Here is a 23,825-nt window from a genome sequence, read left to right as displayed (position 1 = left end):
TCCACCAGAGTTTCCTCTGGCTTTGCCCCGCTCAGGTATAGTTCACCACAGGTATGCTCACTTGAACCCTTCTCAGAAGATCAAGGTCGGTCGGCGTTACACCCCTCCTGGGAGGTCATGCCAGTCAGCTTCCTTGCGCCTTACTGGTTTTCTCGCCCGTTGACTCGCACACATGTCAGACTCCTTGGTCCGTGTTTCAAGACGGGTCGAATGGGGAGCCAGCACGCCAGCACCTGGAGCACGCAGTCGCCGAGGCACGCCTGATGGCGCGTGCTGTCCGCCACGATCGAGGTGACGGCATTCCGCGGGCGTATCAAACTGCTCGGGCTTTGGCCGCCGATCCGATCCGTGCTGGTCCACGCCCCGAGTCGATTGGCGGACCGGTTCTCATCGTTCCACATCCGACCGGAGAGCATCGCCCGTCCCCATCCACTTACCTCCCGACAATTTCAAGCACTCTTTGACTCTCTTTTCAAACTCCTTAACATCTTTCCCTCGCGGTACTTGTTCGCTATCGGTCTCTCGCCCGTAATTAGCCTTGGACGTAATTTACTGCCCTATTGGGGCTGCATTCCGAAACAACCCGACTCGCCGACAGCGCCTCATGGTGCGGCAAGGTCCGGGCAAGACGGGGCTCTCACCCTCTCTGGCGCCCCTTTCCAGGGGACTTGGTCCCGGTCCGCCGCTGAGGACGCTTCTCCAGACTACAATTCGAGTGAGGTGGTCAACCAATTCTCAAGTTGAGCTATTCTCGATTCGCTCGCCGTTACTAAGGGAATCCTTGTAAGTTTTTTTTCCTCCGCTTATTGATATGCTTAAACTCAGCAGGTGATGCCGCCTGAACTGGGGTCGAAATCGAGGGTAATCTTTTGCCATTGGGTCGTGCCCGTGGCTCGATGCAGTCCTACACGATAGCTCGCAAGTTGAGGAATCCAACCACCACGTATCGTGCGACTTCCTTCGGCAAGGTATATTGTTTGGACCAGCCGCTACACGCCAGGATAATGGAAGGCCAATATCCCACCCTCCTCCGTACGCATCGTCCCCCGAAGCCTTTGAGTGGGTATGAAGACGACGTGGGAGTCGTTGACGAGATGCGTGATGCCCAAACAGACGTGCCCTCAGCCTGAAGGCATAGGGCGCAACTTGCGTTCAAAGACTCGATGGTTCACGGGATTCTGCAATTCACACCAAGTATCGCATTTCGCTAAGTTCTTCATCGATGCGAGAGCCGAGATATCCGTTGCCGAGAGTCGTTAGATCTATTCAATATACGTGCCTCATCACGTCCTGGGTACGGCGAACAGCACCAGGATGGTGAGGTGCTCGGTATGCTTTTCCTTGGCGCTTTTCGCGCTCGGTGGTTAGCAAGCCCAAGAGACTTGCGCAACTTAGGGTCTTGGTCGTGGCGTGGGGTACAAAAGCATCCAACGTCGTGAACGCAAGCGTATTTTAAACATTTTCGCGGGTCCGCTTTGCAAGTTTCGACAATGATCCTTCCGCAGGTTCACCATCGGAAACCTTGTTACGACTTCTCCTTCCTCTAAATGATAAGGTTCAGTGGACTTTTCGCCACGTCGCGGGCAGCGAACCGCCCACGTCGGAGCCATCCAAACACTTCACCGGACCATTCAATCGGTAGGAGCGACGGGCGGTGTGTACAAAGGACACGGACGTAGTCAACGCGAGCTGATGACTCACGCTTACGAGGAATTCCTCGTTGAAGACCAACAATTGCAATGATCTATCCCCATCACGATGAAATTTCAAAGATTACCAAGACCCGTCGGCCATGGATATAGACTCGTTGAATACATCAGTGTAGCGTGCGTGCGGCCTAGAACATCTAAGGGCATGACAGACCTGTTATTGCCTCAAACTTCCGCTGGCTGAGAGGCCGTAGTCCCTCTAAGAATCTGGCCGCGAAGGTGTACCTCCGCATAGCTAGTTAGCAGGCTAAGGTCTCGTTCGTTAATGGAATTAACCAGACAAGTCGCTCCACCAACTAAGAACGGCCATGTACGACCACCCATAGAATCAAGAAAGAGCTCTCAATTAGAGTTCTCAGTCAGTCGTCAGTCATTTTTAGAGAGATGTGCTATCCCCTCTCTCTAGGGAAAATGACGTGTTTCGCTTCTTGAGTACTTTGCTGGGATCGCGATTTCAACTTTATTTCTTGGCAATTGATTTCATTTCCTCTATTATTAATCTGGGAGCTAGTTTTCATTTTCTTCTTTATCGCTTGATTTATGCTTATGGCCCTTCTGATTTTCACGCTATTAGGCACCTAATTTTCGCTGCTGTGAGAATCGCGTTGGATAATTCGTTCTTGTTCTGATTTGTTTTGTGGTTCTGGTTTTCTGTTTCTCAGTTCTCTGGTTATTTGAATAACATTGTCTCTGATTTTAAGCTGTGTTGGTTTTGGTGTTTCTTCCTTATATTTCCCTGTTGAGTGTTGCAGTGCAGACTAAATGTTTGGTTTTTTGCAACAATGACTAAGCGTGGTAATGAAGCATGCTCATCTACGCATGGTCAGTGGGTTTGCAATGAAGGTACAGAGTCTACTGCGTTGTTTGCTGGTTCTGAATCGCATAATGCAATGGTCCATGGGAAAATTTCGACGGTGCATCAAAATAACTCTGTTAAGCACACTAATACAGCTACTACCCCAATTGATTCTATGAACAATGCTAAATCTACTGATATGAAGAACACTGGTGTGCACATCAAAGATAATCGAGTGCCATATGCAAGTTTATTAAAAAAAAATCTCATGGCTAATGCTAGCTATAAGCTGGAATTTATGGAAACAGGTTCTACCGATTTGAAATTTGAAATAGAGGATATTGATTCTATAGAAAAGACGTATGGTATTTGTTTGTTTGGATATATCATCAGTGGTAAACCTCCTAAAGCAGCCTTGTTTGATTTAGTTCGTCGATGGGGATCGGATATTCGCTTTCAAACTCATGATAGTGGATGGATTGTCTTCACTTTTCCAAATAATGAAATGAGAGATCGTATAATGAATGGAGGACCATACTTGGTGTTTGGTTATCAATTTTTTCTTAAAGAAATGCCGAGATGCTTTAGGTTTCGGGAAGAGGATATGAATTTTATGCCGTCTTGGGTTCAAATTCATGGCCGTCCTCCGGATTGCTGGAATTTTAATATCCTTAGTAAGCTAACATCTAGGGTTTGACACCCGATTCATATGGACATGCTTACTCATGATCGTAAAAGAGTCAAGTATGCGAGGGTACTAGTTGAAGTAGAAGCTTCAAAGCCTAAAGTCACTGAAGTTAATGTTGAATTGCCGATAGGTAAGGTGGCAGTGAAGTTTCTTTACGAACATGACATCAAACTCTGTGCTAAATGCAAGACGACATGGCATATGAAAAATGATTGTGAGAATGATATTAACACTGAAGAAGCTCTAGCGGCGGCGAAGTCTTACAATACTAATAACAGACCAAGATCTCGAAGTGTTGCTTGGAACAACAGAAATTCTAGGGGAAGATCGAGATATGGGAAATGGTACTCACATGCACCACCTCAAAACAAGTCTAATGCTACTGTCAATGTAGAGAACAAGAATGATTTGCCTTCGAAAGAGGTATCTATTATCAAGGCTCCACAAGAAACTATCTCTAATGAAGTCATTATTGAAGAAATATATGTGAAAAAGTTAAGAGATAATGGCAAGAGAATCATGGAAAATAATGAAAATCATGACAAGGGATCGACTGAAGGCGTAGAGGAGGATTCAGATGGATTCCAAACCGTGGCTAATAAGAAAAAAAATAAGAAAAATAAGAAAGGGAAAGGGGCAGTAGCGAAGAACCAAGGAAGTAATAAAGATATGACAGAGTTTTTTGAAGACTTGGAAGGGGACAGTTCGTGTGATACTGAATTGGTCAATTTGAACAACAAGGATAAGAACACCAGATATTTTGGGAATATGGAGAAGGGACGGCAACCCGTAATTGCCTCCGGTTCTCAATGATTTTCCCCAATTGGAAATACTAGAGGCTTAAATAAGCTACTAAAAAAAAAGAGCTTTCAAAACTTAATACACTCTCGAAAGTTGGATGTTGTGGGTATTTTAGAATCAAAGTTTGATGATAAAGATCTTATTAATATGATGAGAATTCGCTTCCCAGGTATGCAAGCATTACATAATTTTCAGCATAGCAATAAAGTCGGATTTTGGTGATTTGGAATCCTTTATCAGTTGTTTTAACCCCTCTTAGCATGACAGATCAGTTGATCCATGTTCATATCGCTTGTGTGATATCTAATGTTAAACTGAATATGTCCTTTGTTTATGGTCTGAATTCGATTGTGAAAAGGAGACCTCTTTGGGATGACTTGAAATTGTTTGGTAACTCTTGCTTATTGTCGTGGATTACTATGGGAGATTTTAATACAGTTTTGTCTCTGGATGATAAATTGGGAGGTTTGGCAGTGAGAAATTATGACACTAAAGATTTTGTGGACTTTGTTGCTTCTATTGACTTGGTCGATATGAATCAGATTGGGTGTTTGTTTACTTGGAGCAGTCCCACAGTATGTTGTAAACTTGATCGCGTTCTTGTCAATCAGAGTTGGCTATCATCGAATTTGAATGGTATTGCTGAATTTGTTACTCCGGGATGTATATCGGATCATACAATTAGTGTTGTGTCAATGCTCAGTTCCAGAAATGAGAGACAGAAACCTTTTAAATTTCTCAATATGTGGGCAACTAATGATCGGTTCTTGGAGATAGTGAGGGACAATTGGAAATTCTCGGGCCACGGTACTGCTCGGTTTAGGCTTAAAGAGATGTTCAAGAATTTGAAGCATCCCCTCAAAAAATTAAATCAAAGACATTTTACCCAAATCTCTTCTCGGGCCGCTAATTCGAAACTGAAGCTTGAAAAATTACAAGAAGACATGCTTCGTACAGGCAATATTCCACTAGGTTATAAAGAGTGCAAGAGACATACATAATTATTACTTGAGGCGGAGAGATTATTTGTGGCACAAAAAGCTAAGCTCACTTACCTTCAACAAGGTGACAGGTGCACAAAATTTTTTCATAATCTTATTAAAAGAAATAATAAAAGAAATGCTATTGTTGCCATCAAGAATGAAGGGGCTATCACGGTTGACTCAAAGGAAATTTCGGAATTGTTTGTTGAGCATTACAAAAGTTTACTTGGGCAGAAGGTTAACAGAGATCACATTGATAAAGAAATCTTGCTTGATGGCCCTCACATCTCTACCGATAAATGGGACTCGCTAACTTCGAAAGTGACTTGTGCTGAAATTAAAGCTGCTGTGTTTGACATTGATTATGAAAATTCCCCCGGTGCTGATGGTTTTGGCTCTTTTTCTTCAAGAAATCTTGGGAAATCATTAAGGAGGACGTTATCGGTGCTACTACTGAATTTTTGACATCTGGCAGATTACTTAAGCAATGGAACCATGCTGTAATTGCATTGATACCCAAATCTAAGGAAGCTTATTCGGTGAATTATTATCGGCCGATCTTTTGTTGCACTGTGTTCTACAAAGTTATTGCAAAAATACTATCCAACAGATTAGCTGCGGTTGTAGGAGACTTGGTTGATGGTGCTCAGGCGGCTTTCATCCAAGGTCGTTCTATTGTTGACAACATTGATTTAGCCCAAGAATTACTGAGAAAGTGTGCTCGCAAACGAGTCTCACCTCGTTGCTTCCTTAAGGTTGATATCTAAAAAGCTTACGATACGGTGGATTGGTTGTTCTTGGAAGAGGTATTAGTAGATTTCAACTTCCCGTCGATTTTCGTTCACTGGATCATGGAATGCATTGCAACAACATCTTATTCTATCGCTATAAATGGTAACTACCCTGGCCATTTCAAGGGTAAACGGGGGTTAAGACAAGGTGATCCATTATCTCCTTTCTTATTTACTCTTTGTATTGAAGTGCTTTCACGCTCGATTAAACGTATGTCCAGGTCTTCCAGCTACGGTTACCACCCAAAATGCTTAGATGTTCATATAAACCATTTGGCATATGCGGATGACTTGTTGCTTCTCTCTCGTGGTGATACTAATAGTGTTACGAAGATGGTTAATTGCTTGAACAATTTCGGTGACACAGCTGGATTGCGAGTTAACTTATTGAAGTCAAATATATACATGGCGAGGATTGATGGAAACACAAAACAGGATATTTTGCGTACCTCTGGATTCTCACCAGGTACGCTACCTTTTCGTTACCTTGGTATTCCACTTGCGGTGAAACAATTGAGATCTTCAGATTATTTCAAGATTGTTGATACTATAGCTACTAAGATCAACTCCTGGCCTCGACATTCTCTTTCATATGCTGGTATGCTTGAGTTGATCAGATATGTCATACAAGGAATCGAATGTTTTTGGCTATCCATCCTTCCGGTTCCAAATTGTGTCATTGACTCCATTCATTCACTGGGCCGTAAATTTGTTTGGCCGTCCAAACGCCCCCCGATAGCGTGGGAGACACTATGTAAACCTCTATCAGATGGTGGATTGGGACTGAAAAACTTAAGAGCTTGGAATTTGGCGTCGATTGCTAAAACACTTTGGAAGATACATTTGAGGAAAGACAATTTATGGATCAGATGGGTTAATCATTTCTATAGTGCTAAAGGAGATGTTTGGAAATGGAGTTGGCATAAAGATGATTCGCCGTTGATTTAGCAAATCTTATCTATAAGAGATGCTTTGTTACAAAGATTGGGCTCGGTTGAAGATGCTTCCGATATTTTGCACTCTTGGTTTGATGATAGGAAGGGACTCACTCTTGCATATAATTGGTTCGCAAATTCTGTTGGAAGATGGCCATGGAAACCTTTGATTAATCGCTCTTTCATTCTTCCGAAACACAAAGTTACTCTTTGGCTTATGGCACACTCAAAACTACTAACTCGAGATCGACTGCCCTTTGCTACAGACAAGTCCTGCGTTTTCTGAAAATTCCATCTCAAACTGATACTCACCTTTTCTTTGGTTATGATTTCTCGGCAGCAATTTGGAAAGCAATTCGAGAATGGTTGGGTATGAGAAAAATTATGGGATCACCAGCAGCAATTTTGAAAGCTTTCAGAACTAGTTAAAGAGGAAATTTGATGCTTTCGAGGATGAGGATTACGGCTCTTTCTTCTACAATCTACTGCATATGGAATGCACGTAACAAGAAGATGTTCGATGATGATATGCAACAAATTGAAGATTTAGTTCGTAGGGTTAAGAATTAATGTTTTTCGTTGTATACCTAGCTCTATCGATGTTTTTAAGTATGTTATTTATTAGTCAGTTTCTATTGTTTTTCCAGGGTCCCTAATGAAAGGGGATCGAATAAGGTGCCCAAGTGCGCAACGGAAGTTTCAAAATTTGTTTTTCATCAAAAACCCAAGCACCTCATTTCTATAATGTGTAGCAAATACAAAAACACCAAAATGTCATACATAGGGTGTTAAGAAAAATATACCTATCAATCTCTTGAGATTGATGTTTGACTCCAACTAAGTTGTAAATAACTTAGCTCCTGAAGGTAGACAATCTACAAGCTTCCTTCTTTCCTTCAAAATTAGGCCTACCACCAACTAGCTAGAACCCTTCTTATTTTGCACTAGAAAAATAAGAAGATTTTTCAAGGAGAAGTGATTTCTTTCCTCAACTATTGAAGAAGAAAATTGAGAGAAAAAGGAGGGAGAAAGACATCCAAAATTTCGGCCATCTCATGCAAGGAGTGAAATGGAGGATGAATTTTTTTGGTCCTTGAAAAAGTTAAAGTAAGCATGAGAGACACATGCCTTGTTAGTTGAAAAAGGTTGTCTCCCAACTCTTCACCTCCCCATGCATATTATATTATTTGGGCATGTAACATTTACAAAGCCCATGGACTTTTATTTTAAATATCTCAAACACATTTGAGACTATTTAAAGTTCACTTGATTTAATCAAGCCCACTAGTTTAATAATTATTTTCTATTAGGCTCTACAAGACCCAATAATATTTAATTAATTCAACACTTGAATTAACTTAATTATTTGGACTCTACTAGGCCTACTAGTGTTTAATTAATTCAACACTTGAATTAATTTAATTTAGTCCATAATAATGTTTAAGAAAATCACAATTTTCAAATAAATTATTTATTTGGCCAACTTTTAATTTAGGAACACTTCCACAAATTAAAAGTTACATTTCTCTCATAGAACTCATACTTCTAATTTTCCTTACGCTTATAAACTCATTTATAAGCCGTTCAACACATTGAACTATTTCACTTCTCAACGGGATCTAGAAAGCTAGTACTTGTGTGGCCCTCAATGGTTAATTGATACAACTAGCCGTGGTTCACATCTCCATGTGATTCGGACTAAACATGTCCTTATTTGAGCATACCACAATTGCTCCATTCTTACTTATCAACTCCTTGATAACAAGAACGTCAGAACTCAAGTCTGATAGTACCCAACCAATCATGTTAAACGCCTACCAGCATCGCTTGCATGATTCCCTAGGTATCATATGATAGTGCCTGCAAGAACCATTCAATTATGGTTAGCGTACAGTACGGTCCCTTCATCTCATATATCCCGACCGATTCGACAACCATTGGTATATCGAGAGTTTTCAATTAATCGATACTATGTGTCATGTTGTAGTTGCATCGATGGTTTAATCTATAAAACCCCTTTCATAATTACCAACATACTCTGATCAGAGATTTCATACTACATACACATAGGATAACCATACCCGAAGGTAAGCGGTGAATCCCCGACTACAATGCATCGACTCCTATATGTTACGCCAAAACTCTCAACCAAACCACCTGATAACCACAAGAGAGTCGGTAAACAAGTCAAAGTGTAATGCTAGCACATAGAGTCTCAATGTTGTCCGGGGTCATAAGGACTAATGGTGTACAACCATAAACTAGGACGTTTCCACTCGATAAGTGAGAACCACTTGGAAAGTCCTATATGGAGGGTTGTTCAGTGCACTCCACCAGGGGCACCTATCTACATACTCGGACATCACAATGTCCCCTACCAATGAAACATGGTACTCACATTGCAGATACTAATCTCGAACTCGAGCGGCCTATATCCTTCTTAGCGGCGGCGGAATCGACTAGGAACTGTTTAGAATATACAGTATTCAAAATATGAGTTTTATGATACTCATCATATGAGCATCTCATATTCTTTCTACTATTTGTATATTCAAGGGCTTTATCTATGCAACTAGCATGGGTATACAGATAAAGATGTGCCAAAATAATAATTTTAAATATTATTAAAATAAAGATTGCTTATACATAGAGTTTCATTGTGAACACTCGGCCAACACTTGGCTCGACGGGCACCTACTCTAAAAATCTCCCACTTGCACTAGAGCCAACTACCCATATGCTTCAAACCCATCGATTCGCGATGATTCTCGAATAATGGTCCAGGTAAAGTCTTAGTTAGTGGATCAGCAACAATATCTGCGGAGCCGACTGTGTCAATCGACACTTCTCCTCTTTCCACAATCTCTCGGAGGATGTGATACTTTGTCAATACGTGTTTGGATTTCTGATGAGACCTTGGCTCCTTCGCTTGAGCTACAGCTCCCGTGTTGTCACAAAACACCAGGACAGGAGCAACTCCATTAGGAATGCCGCCCAACTCCTGGACGAAATTCCTTATCCAAACAGCCTCCTTTGCTGCATCTGCTGCAGCAATGTATTCGGTCTCTGTGCTGGAATTCGCAGTATTGTCGTGCTTGGAACTCTTCCAAAAGACAGCAGCACCATTGAGCATGAATACAAACCCAGAGGTTGACTTCGAGTCATCGATATCACTTTGGAAGCTAGAGTCGGTATAGCCTTCCAATTTTATTTCTCCACCCCCATAGACCAAGAACAACTTATTGGTCCTTCTCAAATACTTGAGGATGTCTTTCACAGCTTTCCAGTGTGGAAGACCAGGGTTCGACTGATATATACTCACTACACTTAGTGCGAAAGCCACGTCAGGACGTGTAGATATCATCCCATACATGATGCTACCAATCGCAGATGCATAAGGAATGCTTGTCATCGCCGCTATCTTTGCATCAGTCTTGGGAGACATAGACTTGGATAGGGACACGCCATGACACATTGGTAGATGTCCTCTCTTGGATTCATACATCGAGAACCGCTTCACGATGGTATCAATGTATGTGAATTGGGTGAGACCAAGCAATCTTTTGATCTATCTCTATAGATCTGTATTCCCAATACAAAAGATGCTTCACCCAAGTCCTGCATCGAGAACTTACTTGCTAACCATATTTTAGTTGATTGCAACATTCCTACATCATTCTCAATGAGTAGAATGTCATCAACATAAAGCACCAGGAATGTCACAGCACTCCCACTAACCTTCTTATACACACAGGGTTCCTCAAGATTCTTAGTAAAACCAAACTCTTTGATTGTACTATCGAATCTTAGGTTCCAACTCCTAGATGCCTGCTTTAGACCATAAATAGATCTCTGAAGTTTGCATACCATATGCTTATTTCCGATAGATGTAAACCCTTCAGGTTGAGACATGTAAATCTCTTCCTTAATATCCCCATTAAGAAAGGCTGTCTTGACATCCATCTGCCATATTTCATAGTCATACCATGCAGCTATGACTAGTAATATCCTTATCGACTTGAACATTGCAACTGGAGAAAAGGTTTCCTCAAAGTCAACTCCTTGTCTTTGAGTATATCCTTTTGCCACCAATCGTGCCTTGAAGGTCAATACCTTCCCATCCGCCCCAAGTTTCTTCTTGTAAATTCATTTACACCCTATGGGAACAGTTCCCTAAGGTGGATCCACAAGGTTCCACACTTGGTTCAAATGCATGGAATTCATCTCAGATTCCATTGCTTCAAGACACTTGGATGAATCGGCATCAGATAACGCTTCTTTGAAGGTCCTTGGATCACATCCATGGATAGGCTCATCATGGCCCTCTTCAAGAAGCAATCCATACCTCATAGGTGGTCTCGAGACTCTCTCGGATCTTCTAGGAGCTTGTATCTCCTCTCTTGGCTCTTTGGGTGTGGGTTCTACAATTGTGGGTGTCTCTCGAACCTCTTCGAGTTCTATCATATCACCTTTTCTATCCAATAGAAATTCCTTTTCTAAAATGGTTGCATTCCTAGAAACAAACAATTTTGTTTCTTGGGGATGATAGAAATAATATCCAGCTTAAATCCTTGGATATCCCACAAAGTTACATAAAATGGATCAACAATCCAATTTTATCTTCCACTACCTGCTTCACATAAGCAGCGCCCCCATATTCTAAGACAAGAATATTTGGGAGACTTACCCATCCATATCTCATATGGTGTCTGCCTTTAAATGGACATTTAGTGGAATATCTTTCAATTTTAAGTTATAGAGATCGCTTTCAAGTTCACCAGTACCAATCAAACATTCATTCTTGTAAATATTGCAAACACTTTCGCCAAATAAACAAGAATATCCATCTTTATCAACATAGAAATGGAAAAAATGTTTTCTTACCAAATCAGGTACAAACAAAATATCTCTTAAAAATTAACTTAAAATTATCGTTCAACAATAAGTAAACATCTTCCAAGCCTTGGCAGCAACTCTTGCCCCATTGCCCATCCTCAAGAAGGTCTCACCTTCCCTGAGCCTCCTACTTCTTCCCATCACCTGCAACTCATTACAGAGATGTGAGCCACAGCCGGTATCTAATACCCAAAAAGTAGAGTTAATTGAAATGTTTACTTCGATAAAGAACATACCATTTCCAGAAATCTTCTGGGCAAGATATTCCCTGCAGTTACGCCTCCAATGTCCAGGCTTCTTGCAGTGATGACATTCATCAGCAGTCTTGTCAGCCTTAACTGGTGTGGCTGCCACAATGGGATTCGGAGATTGCCTCATCAAGGGCACGTTCTTCTTGGGACGTTGGAAAGAACGCTTCTTTCCCTTCCCATGTGGATCAATCTTCGTCCCAGATGAAGAACCCACATAAAGAACCAGCTTCTCTTTCTTGATGGTGGACTCAAAGGTCACAAGCTTGTTCACCAACTCCTCAAGGGTCGGCTCCATCTTGTTCATATTGAAATTCACCACAAAAGGATCAAATGAGCTAGGCAGTGATAAGAGCAACACATCGGTGGTCAACTCCGAAGGCAACATCAAATCCATGCCAAAAAGCTTATCCACGAGCCCAATCCCCTTTAGGCCATGCTCATGGACCGAGGCCCCATCTCGCATGCGCAAAGTGATCAGCTCCTTGACGGTTGCATGCCTAAGAGGACATGTTTGCTCTCCAAAGAGCTCCTTGAAATGCTAATGAATGTCAGCAGCACTCTTTGCATCCTCAAAACGCCTCTGCAGCTCATCATTCATAGAAGCCTGCATATAACACTTGGCTTTCAAGTCATGGTCACAACATTCCTTGTAAGTCTGTAATTCCTCAGGAGTGCAGGTAGTCGGAACCTCAACAGGGGGCGACTCAGTAAGTGTATATGCTATCCTTTCCGAATTCAAGACGGTTTTCAGGTTTTTTAGCCAAGTGAGGTAATTAGGTCCAGTTAATATGTGTTTGTCGAGTATTCCAGATAGCATATTGCGAATCGAAGACATTGTCAAATTGTACTGAAAAGTAAGAACAGATAAATGTTGATGACTATTTTAAAATATTTGGTAAGATACAAAGTATGGACTTTTACTTTATAAATTTTCGCTCCCACTGTTTTGACATCTTTCACTACCCTCTAGTGAAAACGAGAAACTCCTTGCCTTAGTAGGTACGTGAGGTCCAATTAGCGAATTATGATCCCGAATAATATCAGCCAATCACAATTCCTAAAAGGTAGTTTCCAATTGCATCTCCATGCAACCCTCTACGTAAACTTTTGTCTCACGTTTGATTAGGACCCAATAATATGACGTCGTTCATCTTCACGTGTCAAGCCTAACCCATCGATATTGAACCTTAATGGACGGTCGCCATGAGTTCCCTCAATAATATGAGCCGAAATCATGGGAGTTCCACGTAGTTCACATCACCATGTCAATGGATGTCACAGCTTTCCGGCACCCAAGGCCCCCCCAATAATATGAGCCGAGCCCCGAGCACGGGTAGCGTTCATCATGCACCCATTGTCGATGGAAGACATGGAAATTATAAACAAATTTATAATTCCCCTTTTCGGGCTTGATATTAATTTTGAATCTTATTCAAAATGAGGGTTTTTAATTTTGAAAGGTCTCATCATTAATTTTATTTAAAAGCTCGCCATGTTTGATCGTATGTTTGCCGGATTCATGCAACTTTGTTATTATCATAATAATAACGCACATACTCATTATTTATAACATATCATGCATATATTATAAACAGTAAACAAAACAAGGATGATCAATCGCCCCAACACTAATGGCCCGTGTGAGCTAAACACGGGCCTAGGTCCAATCCTAGGGAAATGCATGGGATGCAAATGCAACTATTACATTAGCTTCCAATATTTACATGTCTTCGATCTTCATAATCATCATGGCCACCATCTTCCAATCTTGATCATCCACTATACTAATATTTACAAATAAATATCCATGGCAAATAGGGATACATCTCATGGGGTGGGAACGGGCCATAAACCAAGCCCACTTTAAATTTGATAATTATTACAATCATTCAACACAAAATATCCTAGCATACACCTAGCAAATTGGGCTTGGGCTTTTGATCATCCTTCATGCATAATATCACATATCATACACCATCAATTAATTATCACAATAATTAATTGATCCAATATTATATATCTTGATCCAATCACTAACCGCCACGATTATAAACTAAATTAACAAAGTATACAAACACCTTTGTCTACTTTCCAATTAATTTATTTATAACCGAATTTCTTGTAAATCACCATTACTATAAATAATTAGAGTCCAACTTCAATTATTTATTTCATGAGAAAATATTTGCAACTTTTGTAATTTTAAACTTAAGGGCTCAAAAAATCATTTTTCACCAAAAACATTTTGGCCCATTTAAATTTCACAAATATGTTAGCCATCCAATGGCCCAACAACTTCAAGGCCCATGATACTTTGATAATCCAAAACACTTTTGAAAACCCTAGTCGTCATCGCCGTCGCCGGAGCTCCGTCGCTGGATTCCGGCCAACTTACAAAAATTTTTTTTTTTTAATTAAAATCAAAGGGCTGTTCAGGGGCTGCCCTTGCTGCCCGAAATGGGCAGCCCCTCGGGCAGCCCGAGCTGCCCGAAATGGGCAGCAACATGCTGCCCGAAAATCTTATTTTCTTGGCCTTGATTTTTGTTGCAAAAATTCATCTCATGCTGTTAGAAATTGCCCTCAATATAATATTATGTAAATGCTACACAAAATAGTATCCTTAGCTCATGATACCACTTGAAAGGGGATCGAATAAGGTGCCCAAGTGCGCAACGGAAGTTTCAAAATTTGTTTTTCATCAAAAAACCGAGCACCTCATTTCTATAATGTGTAGCAAATACAAAAACACCAAAATGTCATACATAGGGTGTTAAGAAAAATATACCTATCAATCTCTTGAGATTGATGTTTGGCTCCAACTAAGTTGTAAATAACTTAGCTCTTGAAGGTAGACAATCTACAAGCTTCCTTCATTCCTTCAAAATTATGCCCACCACCAACTAGCTAGAACCCTTCTTATTTTGCACTAAAAAAATAAGAAGATTTTTCAAGGAGAAGTGATTTCTTTCCTCAACTATTGAAGAAGAAAATTAAGAGAAAAATGAGGGAGAAAGACATCCAAATTTCGGCCATCTCATGCAAGGAGTGAAGTGGAGGATGACTTTTCTTGGTCCTTGAAAAAGTTAAAGTAAGCATGAGAGACACATGCCTTGTTACTTGAAAAAGGTTGTCTCCCAACTCTTCACCTCCCCATGCATATTATATTATTTGGGCATGTAACATTTACAAAGCCCATGGACTTTTATTTTAAATATCTCAAACACATTTGAGACTATTTAAACTTCACTTGATTTAATCAAGCCCACTAGTTTAATAATTATTTTCTATTGGGCTCTACAAGACCCAATAATATTTAATTAATTCAACACTTGAATTAACTTAATTATTTGGACTCTACTAGGCCTACTGGTGTTTAATTAATTCAACACTTGAATTAATTTAATTTAGTCCATAATAATGTTTAAGAAAATCACAATTTTCAAATAAATTATTTATTTGGCCAACTTTTAATTTAGGAACACTTCCACAAATTAAAAGTTACATTTCTCTCATAGAACTCATACTTCTAATTTTCCTTACGCTTATAAACTCATTTATAAGCCGTTCAACACATTGAACTATTTTACTTCTCAACGGGATCTAGAAAGCTAGTACTTGTGTGGCCCTCAATGGTTAATTGATACAACTAGCCGTGGTTCACATCTCCATGTGATTCGGACTAAACATGTCCTTATTTGAGCATACCCCAATTGCTTCATTCTTACTTATCAACTCCTTGATAACAAGAACGTCAGAACTCAAGTCTGATAGTACCCAACCAATCATGTTAAACGGCTAGCAGCATCGCTTACATGATTCCCTAGGTATCAAATGATAGTGCCTGCAAGAACCATTCAATTATGGTTAGCGTACAATACAGTCCCTTCATCTCATATATCCCGACTGATACGACAACCATTGGTATATCGAGAGTTGTCAATGAATCGATACTATGTGTCATGTTGTAGTTGCATCGATGGTGTAATCTATGAAACCCCTTTCATAATTACCACCATACTCTGATCAGAGATTTCATACTACATACACATAGGATATCCATACCAGAAGGTAAGCGGTGAATCCTCGACGACAATGCATCGACTCCTATATGTTTCGCCAAAACACCCAACCTTGCCACCTGATGACCCCATGAGAGTCGGTAAACAAGTCAAAGTGTAAAGCTAGCACATAGAGTCTCAATGTTGTCCCGGGTCATAAGGAATAAAGGTGTACAACCATAAACTATGACGTTTCCACTCGATAAGTGAGAACCACTTGGAAAGTCCTATATGGAGGGTTGTTCAGTGCACTCTACCAGGAGCACCTATCTGCATGCTCGGACATCAAAATGTCCCCTACCAATGAAACATGGTACTCACATCGCAGATACTAGTCGCGAACTCGAGCGGCCTATATCCTTCTTAGCGGCGGCTGAATCGACTAGGAACTGTTTAGAATATACAGTATTCCAAATATGAGTTTCATGATGCTCATCATATGAGCATCTCATATTCTTTCTACTATTTGTATATTCAAGGGCTTTATCTATGCAACTAGCATGGGTATACTGATAAAGATGTGCCAAAATAATAATTTCAAATATTATTAAAATAAGGATTGCTTATACATAGAGGTTCATTGTGAACACTCGGCCAACACTTGGCTCGACGTGCATCTACTCTAACACCTAATGGGACGCCTACCTTAGTTGTAACCAATCTTTTTACCCGAAAATTTTAATGAAATCGTTCATTAAAAAAAAAAAGAAAGAGCTCTCAGTCTGTCAATATTTACTATGTCTGGACCTGGTAAGTTTCCCCGTGTTGAGTCAAATTAAGCCGCAGGCTCCACTCCTGGTGGTGCCCTTCCATCAATTCCTTTAAGTTTCAGCCTTGCGACCATACGCCCCCCGGAACCCAAAGACTTTGATTTCTCATAAGGTGCCGGCGGAGTCCTAAAAGCAACATCCGCCGATCCCTGGTCGGCATCGTTTATGGTTGAGACTAGGACGGTAACTGATCGTCTTCGAGCCCCCAACTTTCGTTCTTGATTAATGAAAACATCCTTGGTAAATGCTTTCGCAGTTGTTCGTTTTTCATAAATCCAAGAATTTCACCTCTAACTATTAAATACGGATGCCCCGGACTTTCCCTGTTAATCATTACTCCGATCCCAAAGGCCAACGTAATTGGACCGAAATCCTATAATGTTATCCCATGCTAATGTATCCAGAGCGTAGGCTTTCTTTGAGCACTCTAATTTCTTCAAAGTAACAGCGCCGGAGGCACTACCCGGACAGTTAAGGCCAGGAGCGCATCGCCGGCAGAAAGGACGAGACGACCGGTACACACCAGAGGCGGACCGGCCGGCCCAACCCAAAGTCCAACTACGAGCTTTTTAACTGCAACAACTTAAATATACGCTATTGGAGCTGGAATTACCGCGGCTGCTGGCACCAGACTTTCCCTCCAATGGATCCATGTTAAGGGATTTAGATTGTACTCATTCCAATTACAAGACTCAAAGAGCCCGGTATTGTTATTTATTGTCACTACCTCCCCGTGTCAGGATTGGGTAATTTGCGAGCCTGCTGCCTTCCTTGAACATGGTGGCCGTTTCTCAGGCTCTCTCTCCGGAATCGAACCCTAATTCTCAGTCACCCGTCACCACCATAGTAGGCCACTATCCTACCATCGAAAGTTGATAGGGCAGAAATTTGAATGATGCGTCGTCGGAACGAGGGTCGTGCGATCCGTCGAGTTATCATGAATCATCACAGCGACGGGCAGAGCCCATGTCAGCCATTTATCTAATAAATGCTTCCCACCCAGAAGTCGGGGTTTGTTGCACGTATTAGCTCTAGAATTACTACGGTTATCCGAGTAGCAGGTACCATCAAACAAACTATAACTGATTTAATGAGCCATTCGCAGTTTCACAGTCTCAATTAGTTCATACTTACACATGCATGGCTTAATCTTTGAGACAAGCATATGACTACTGGCAGGATCAACCAGGTAGCATTCCATGTCGACTTCAGGAGCTGCATGGGCAATGCCAAAGCAGCACCCATTGTCTTTCGCACGAAGCGTGGGACGCTTTTTCTGGGGCAAATAGAGATCGATGATGCCTCGTGGGGCCTTTAGCTCCTAATCGTTATTACAATACAATTTGATTAGGGTTAATTAATTACAGCGGAAAACGAGTTTAAAATTTCTTTACAATGAGCCCAAAATATGCTATTTGAATACTAAAAATAGTATTTCATCTCACAACATAAAACATGCCCACACATAATCAAAACAACTCATTCAACCACAAATCATATCCTCGGGACATGCCCCGGTATATAGATACATAGATATACTGGGAAAAACATAAACCTCAGCTCAAACTGTGACTCCCTCCAGAAGTACCATCTCCGGTCTCCTGATATCCTGGAGTACCTGTCATTGTCCACATACAAAGACAACAACAGCCCCATTTGGGATGAGCAAAGCTCAGTCTGAAGCAACCACAATATATACCACAGATATCTAAACAATGATATATGATATGCAATGCATGTATGTCGTGGAGGTATCAGGTCAAATGCCCATCCACTGAGCACATGTCAGAGTCAATCGAATCGCTATCAAATCAATGCTCGAGCTGGCACACCGGCCTCAATAAGGGATACTCGTATGATAGCGTCGACGAAGCGCCATCAAATCCCAGATCTCATATCCAATCATCGGGGCCACAAATGTCTATGCTTTAAGGGTCATTTAATACCAAACATAGCATTGTGTTCACAAACCCCAGAATCAAATCAAATCATATCAGGGTATCCAAGGATCATAGCTCAACGTGCATGTCATGTATGCCACATAAACTCAACAAATAAGACATATAGACATGTATTCTCAATCCAATCAATCAAATCAATCAAACATATATCATATGATACAGATACCTGTCGTATGTTACCTGGTCGCAACATACCTCAATTCTTCGTTCCAGTCGATGTAGCTTTAAGATTTCAGTATAGAAACTCTATCTACATCAATAACACATTCTTTTAAATCAATAGTTTCATTCAATATCAACAATAGATGTTTTAAATATCGTTTGAAACTTTAAAATTCATATCAAATTCAAATTATAGCATAATTCAATTCCGACTTCAAAACTTAGTTTATTGTCGGTTATTCTACCGCATATATTTATCATAATTAATAATAACTGACAAATAATTCTTCAATCTCAATCCAACGATTAAAATTCTCTAATTCTAATAAATTGAGAATAATTTAAAATAACATCACTATAATCATCTCTTCCTCGTTAAAATCATACACTATTCAACAATCTTCAATTCCAGTATGCTTTAACAATTTATCGGATTTATTCCAAAAATTGACGAATTTCATATATCACCAAAACTATAAAATTTATACCTCAAATCGAAGACCTCGTGTCAACGATTCCAGAACTGAAGTCGATTCGTCGATTAGATAAACCGATAAGTCGCACGATCGAAAAGAAAAATCGAAAATCTTCTCTTCTCTCTCTTCTCCCCTTTCTCACTTTCTTCTGAAAGTTACGAACGATAACTTTGATTTCAAAGTTATCTTTTTTTTTTAATATTTTAACGTCGGTACATCTTTTTGGACCAGTCAAACGATCAAATTGTCCAAAACTCAAAACATGAAACTTCTATATCTTTGAGTTTTCTATATTATATCCAAATCTCAAATCATTTGGACTTCATATGAAAAAGATATGACATTAATTACTATTTTGCCCTTAAAATTAATTCATTATTTTTCAACTTTTTAACGAAAATGCCATCAAAAATAAATTGAATATTTTTCAACTTATTTACCAAAATGCCATCAAAGCTATTTTATTCTCAGGGTCTCACATTTCTCCCCAACTTAAAAGATTTCGTCCTCGAAATCTCAAACATCTTTATATACATAACATTGACAAACATATAATTATATGTCACCAGTTATAGTACATATCAAAACTAAAATCAGTAAATGGATCATCATACATTGAATACAATGGAACATGTGGAATAGAATCGAACAAGTGCGGATATGATTCTCGCATCTTGCTTTCCAATTCCCACTTTGACTCCTCCACACCATGTCGTGTCCATTGTACTCGAACCAACGGAATCGATTTGTTGCGCAATATCTTCTCCTTTCGATCCATAATACGAACAGGTTGCTTAACTTAAGAAAGAGATGGATCGAGTTCAACCTCATTAGGTTGAAGCACATGTGATGGATCTGGTTCATACTTTCTCAACATAGAAACATGAAATACATCGTGAATGGCAGATAATGCTGCTGGCAATGCTAGTCGATAAGCAAGATCCCAACTCTATCAAGAATCTCGTATGGACCAACATATCGAGGAGATAACTTTCCTCGCATGCCAAATCGAACGGTACCTCTAAAGAGAGATATTTTCAAAAATACTTTATCACTTTTCTGGAATTCCAAGGGTCGTCTTCGTTTATTCTCATAACTCGTTTGACGATCCTGAGCGGCTTTCATCCGCTGTCGAATCAACTGAACCTTATCAGTCATTTCCTATATCATTTCAGGTCCAGTCAATTGTCTTTCACCAATTTCATCCCAGAATAACGGTGACCTACATCGTCTCCCGTATAAGGCTTCAAACGGTGCCATACCAATACTCGTTTGAAAGCTATTATTATAAGAAAATTCCACCAATGGTAAAGCATCTTGCCATCCCATTCTGAAATCCATCACAATCGCACGCAACATATCCTCTAACGTCTGAATCGTACGCTTAGTTTGGCCATCAGTTTGAGGATGATAAGCAGTACTCATAGCCAAACGCGTACCCATCGCTTCCTGAAAACTACCTCAGAATTTAGAAGCAAACCTGGGATCACGATCAGATACAATTGAGACTGGCACACCGTGCAGTCTCACAACATTCTCAATGTATAAACGGGCCATTCTCTTATAAGGATAAGTCCGTTCATACTGAATAAAGTGTGCAGATTTCGAAAGCCGATCAATAATGACCCAAATAGCATCACAGCCCTTGGGCGAACGAGGTAAATGAGTCACAAAGTCCATAGCAATATGTTCCCAATTCCATTTCGGGATTTCGAGACTATGGAGTAATCCTCCGGTTTCATTCTCTCGGCTTTCACTTGCTGGCAGACCAAGCATTTCGAAATAAACTCAGCAATGTCCTTCTTCATACGTCTCCACCAGAATTGGGGTCTCAATGTCAAATACATCTTTCGACCTCCAGGGTGAATACTGTATTTGCTACAATGTGCTTCTCGAAGAAGGGCAGATTTCAAATCAGAATTATCATGAACTACCAGCCGACCATTAAGTCGTAAAGAACCATCAGAAGAAATCTGAAATCCAGACTGATGTCCTGCAGATACAAGTTCTTTCGACTTTTGGATCTGAGCATCGCTTCGTTGGGCCTTTCGTATTTTTGATATCAAGTTCGGCTCAATTTGCAATGCTGACACAGTGACAGAATTCCAATTCGAGTGAAAAGTCCAACCAGAAGTACATATATCCTCATGTACCTTGGCGACACTGACAGAAGCTAAAACAGAATCATGAACTTTCCGACTAAGGGCATCCGCAGTAACATTCACCGATCCCGGGTGATATTGAATCTCACAATCAAAGTCCTTCAGGAGATCCATCCACCTGCATTGCCTCATGTTCAAATCAGATTGAGAAAAGAGATATTTCAGACTCTTATGATCTGAATAAATAACAAACTTTTCTCCATACAAATAATGACGCCAAATATTCAAAGCAAACACAATGGCAGCCAATTCAAGATCATGAACAGGATAACGAGTTTCATGAGATTTCAATTGACGAGACGCATAAGCAACCACTTTGCCATGTTGCATCAAAACACGGCCCAAATCTTTACCAGACGCATCTGTACACACTACAAATCCTCCGGTACCTGAGGGAATAGTAAGTACAGGTGTTGTGGTAAATCTCGTCTTCAATTCTAGAAAACTAGCTTCACATTCATCTGACCAAATGAATCTCTGATTCTTTTGTGTCAGTTGAGTAATAGGTTTAGCTATTTTCGAAAATCTTTCAATAAAACGACGATAATAACTAGCTAAACCCATGAAGCTACGTATCTCAGGAACATTCGTAGGTCTCGGCCAATTCAATACAGCTTCAACCTTAACAGGATCAACAGATATGCCATGTCTCGAAATGACGTGGCCCAAAAATATCACTTTGTCCATCCAGAATTCAAATTTGGACAATTTAGCATATAAATGGCTAGTACGAAGGGTTTGAAGTACCAGTCTCAGATGTTCAGTATGCTCCTTGTTCGATTTTGAATACACGAGAATATCATCGATATAAACAATAACGAATCGGTCAAGATAATCTCGAAAGACACGATTCATTAGATCCATGAAGACAGCAGGAGCATTCGTGAGACCGAAAGGCATAACCAAGAACTCATAGTGACCATACCTGGTACGAAAAGCAGCCTTAGGCACATCTTCGTCTCGAACTCGTACTTGATGATAACCAGATCGAAGATCAATCTTAAAGTATACAGAAGTACCCTGAAGCTGATCAAATAAATCATCAATACGAGGAAGTGGGTACTTGTTTTTCACAGTAGCCCGATTCAACTGCCTATAATCGATACACATTCGCATAGTACCATCTTTCTTCCGAACAAATAACACTGGAGCTCCCCAAGGTGATACACTCGGTCGAATATATCCCTTATCGAGAAGATCATGTAATTGTTCTTTCAATTCTTTCAATTCCAATGGTGCCATGCGATAAGAAGCTTTAGAAATAGGTGCAGTCCCCGGCACAAGATCAATACTAAACTCAACTTCTCGATGAGGAGGAAAATCAGGAATCTCATCAGGAAATACATCCGGGAATTCTTTCGCAACAGGAATATCAGATAAAGATGGCTCCTTCTTCGAAATATCAATAGCGTAGATAAGATAACCCTCATCTCCGCTAGTCAACAATCGGGACATTTCCAAGGAAGATACCAATGGAATTTTGGCTTGGGAACCCTTGCCATAAAAATTCCACTTGGGTCCATCAATAGGTCTAAATCGAACCACTCCATGGCAACAATCAACAGTAGCTCGATTTGTTGTCAAGATATCCATGCCAACAATACAATCAAAGTCGTGCATTGGGAGGACAATCAAATTCAAGAATATCACATTATCCTCGTATATCAATACACAATTATGCACAACTTGCTCAGACAAAATAATCTTTCCTGCTGGCGTGGCTATCGACAAAACATCATACAACGGGGTACACTCAATATCGTGAGATGCAACAAATGCATGAGATATGAATGAATGAGATGCTCCTGTATCAAATAAAACACGTGCAGGATAATCGCAAAGCATGCAGATACCGGCAATCACACCACCATTAGCTTCTTTCGCCTGATCCTCAGTCATAGCATACACTCGAACTTGAGGAGGAACCTGGGCAGTCTGACCACTTGGTCCTCGATATCGTGGGACACTCGACTGCTGAAAAGAGGGAACAGGAACAGCATGTTTCATCATGCTAGGGCCACCTCTAAGTCCTGGCTGGGGTTGAGAAGAAGTCGTACCCCTGTTCGGACATACTCGAGAGAAATGACCTTCCTGCCCACACTGATAACAAGTAGCAAACATACCTCGACACTGCTCGATAGTATGTTTACCCCCACAATGACTACAGGAAGGAGAAATCATAGGACTCCCTCTCTGGGATCCACTTGAACTCGAAGAAGACGAAGAAACAGAACCAGTCTTCTTGAACTTCTTACCCCTTGGACGCAATGCAGGCTGCTGAGCTGACACTGGTGGTGGAGAAGTATACTGTGGACCTCCTCGCCTGAGTCCAACCTCAGCTGCCTTGGCTCGTTCCACTGCCTCTGCATAGCTGGTAGGCAAACCA

At 40.6% G+C, this 23,825-nt stretch overlaps 2 non-coding genes across 2 annotated transcripts in view; both read right to left on the bottom strand.

The window, feature by feature from the left end:
- Positions 1-852, bottom strand: part of LOC140975999 (28S ribosomal RNA) — a 3,376-nt gene extending 2,524 nt beyond the window's left edge. Inside the window, exon 1 of the ribosomal RNA XR_012175133.1 lies at positions 1-852. This exon is cut by the window's left edge and continues 2,524 nt beyond it. This is a non-coding gene — a ribosomal RNA (28S ribosomal RNA).
- Positions 853-1,099: 247 nt separating this feature from the next.
- On the bottom strand, positions 1,100-1,255 carry LOC140976014 (5.8S ribosomal RNA). The gene has a single exon (XR_012175142.1). It is a non-coding gene; the product is annotated as a 5.8S ribosomal RNA (ribosomal RNA).
- Positions 1,256-23,825: the final 22,570 nt, after the last annotated feature.

The sequence above is a fragment of the Primulina huaijiensis genome, chromosome 4 (genome assembly GCF_012295235.1).
Source record: "Primulina huaijiensis isolate GDHJ02 chromosome 4, ASM1229523v2, whole genome shotgun sequence".
Taxonomy (NCBI): Eukaryota; Viridiplantae; Streptophyta; class Magnoliopsida; order Lamiales; family Gesneriaceae; genus Primulina; species Primulina huaijiensis.
The sequence above is the reverse complement of the archived record's forward strand: the minus strand, read 5'-3'. Positions and strand labels throughout refer to the sequence as shown.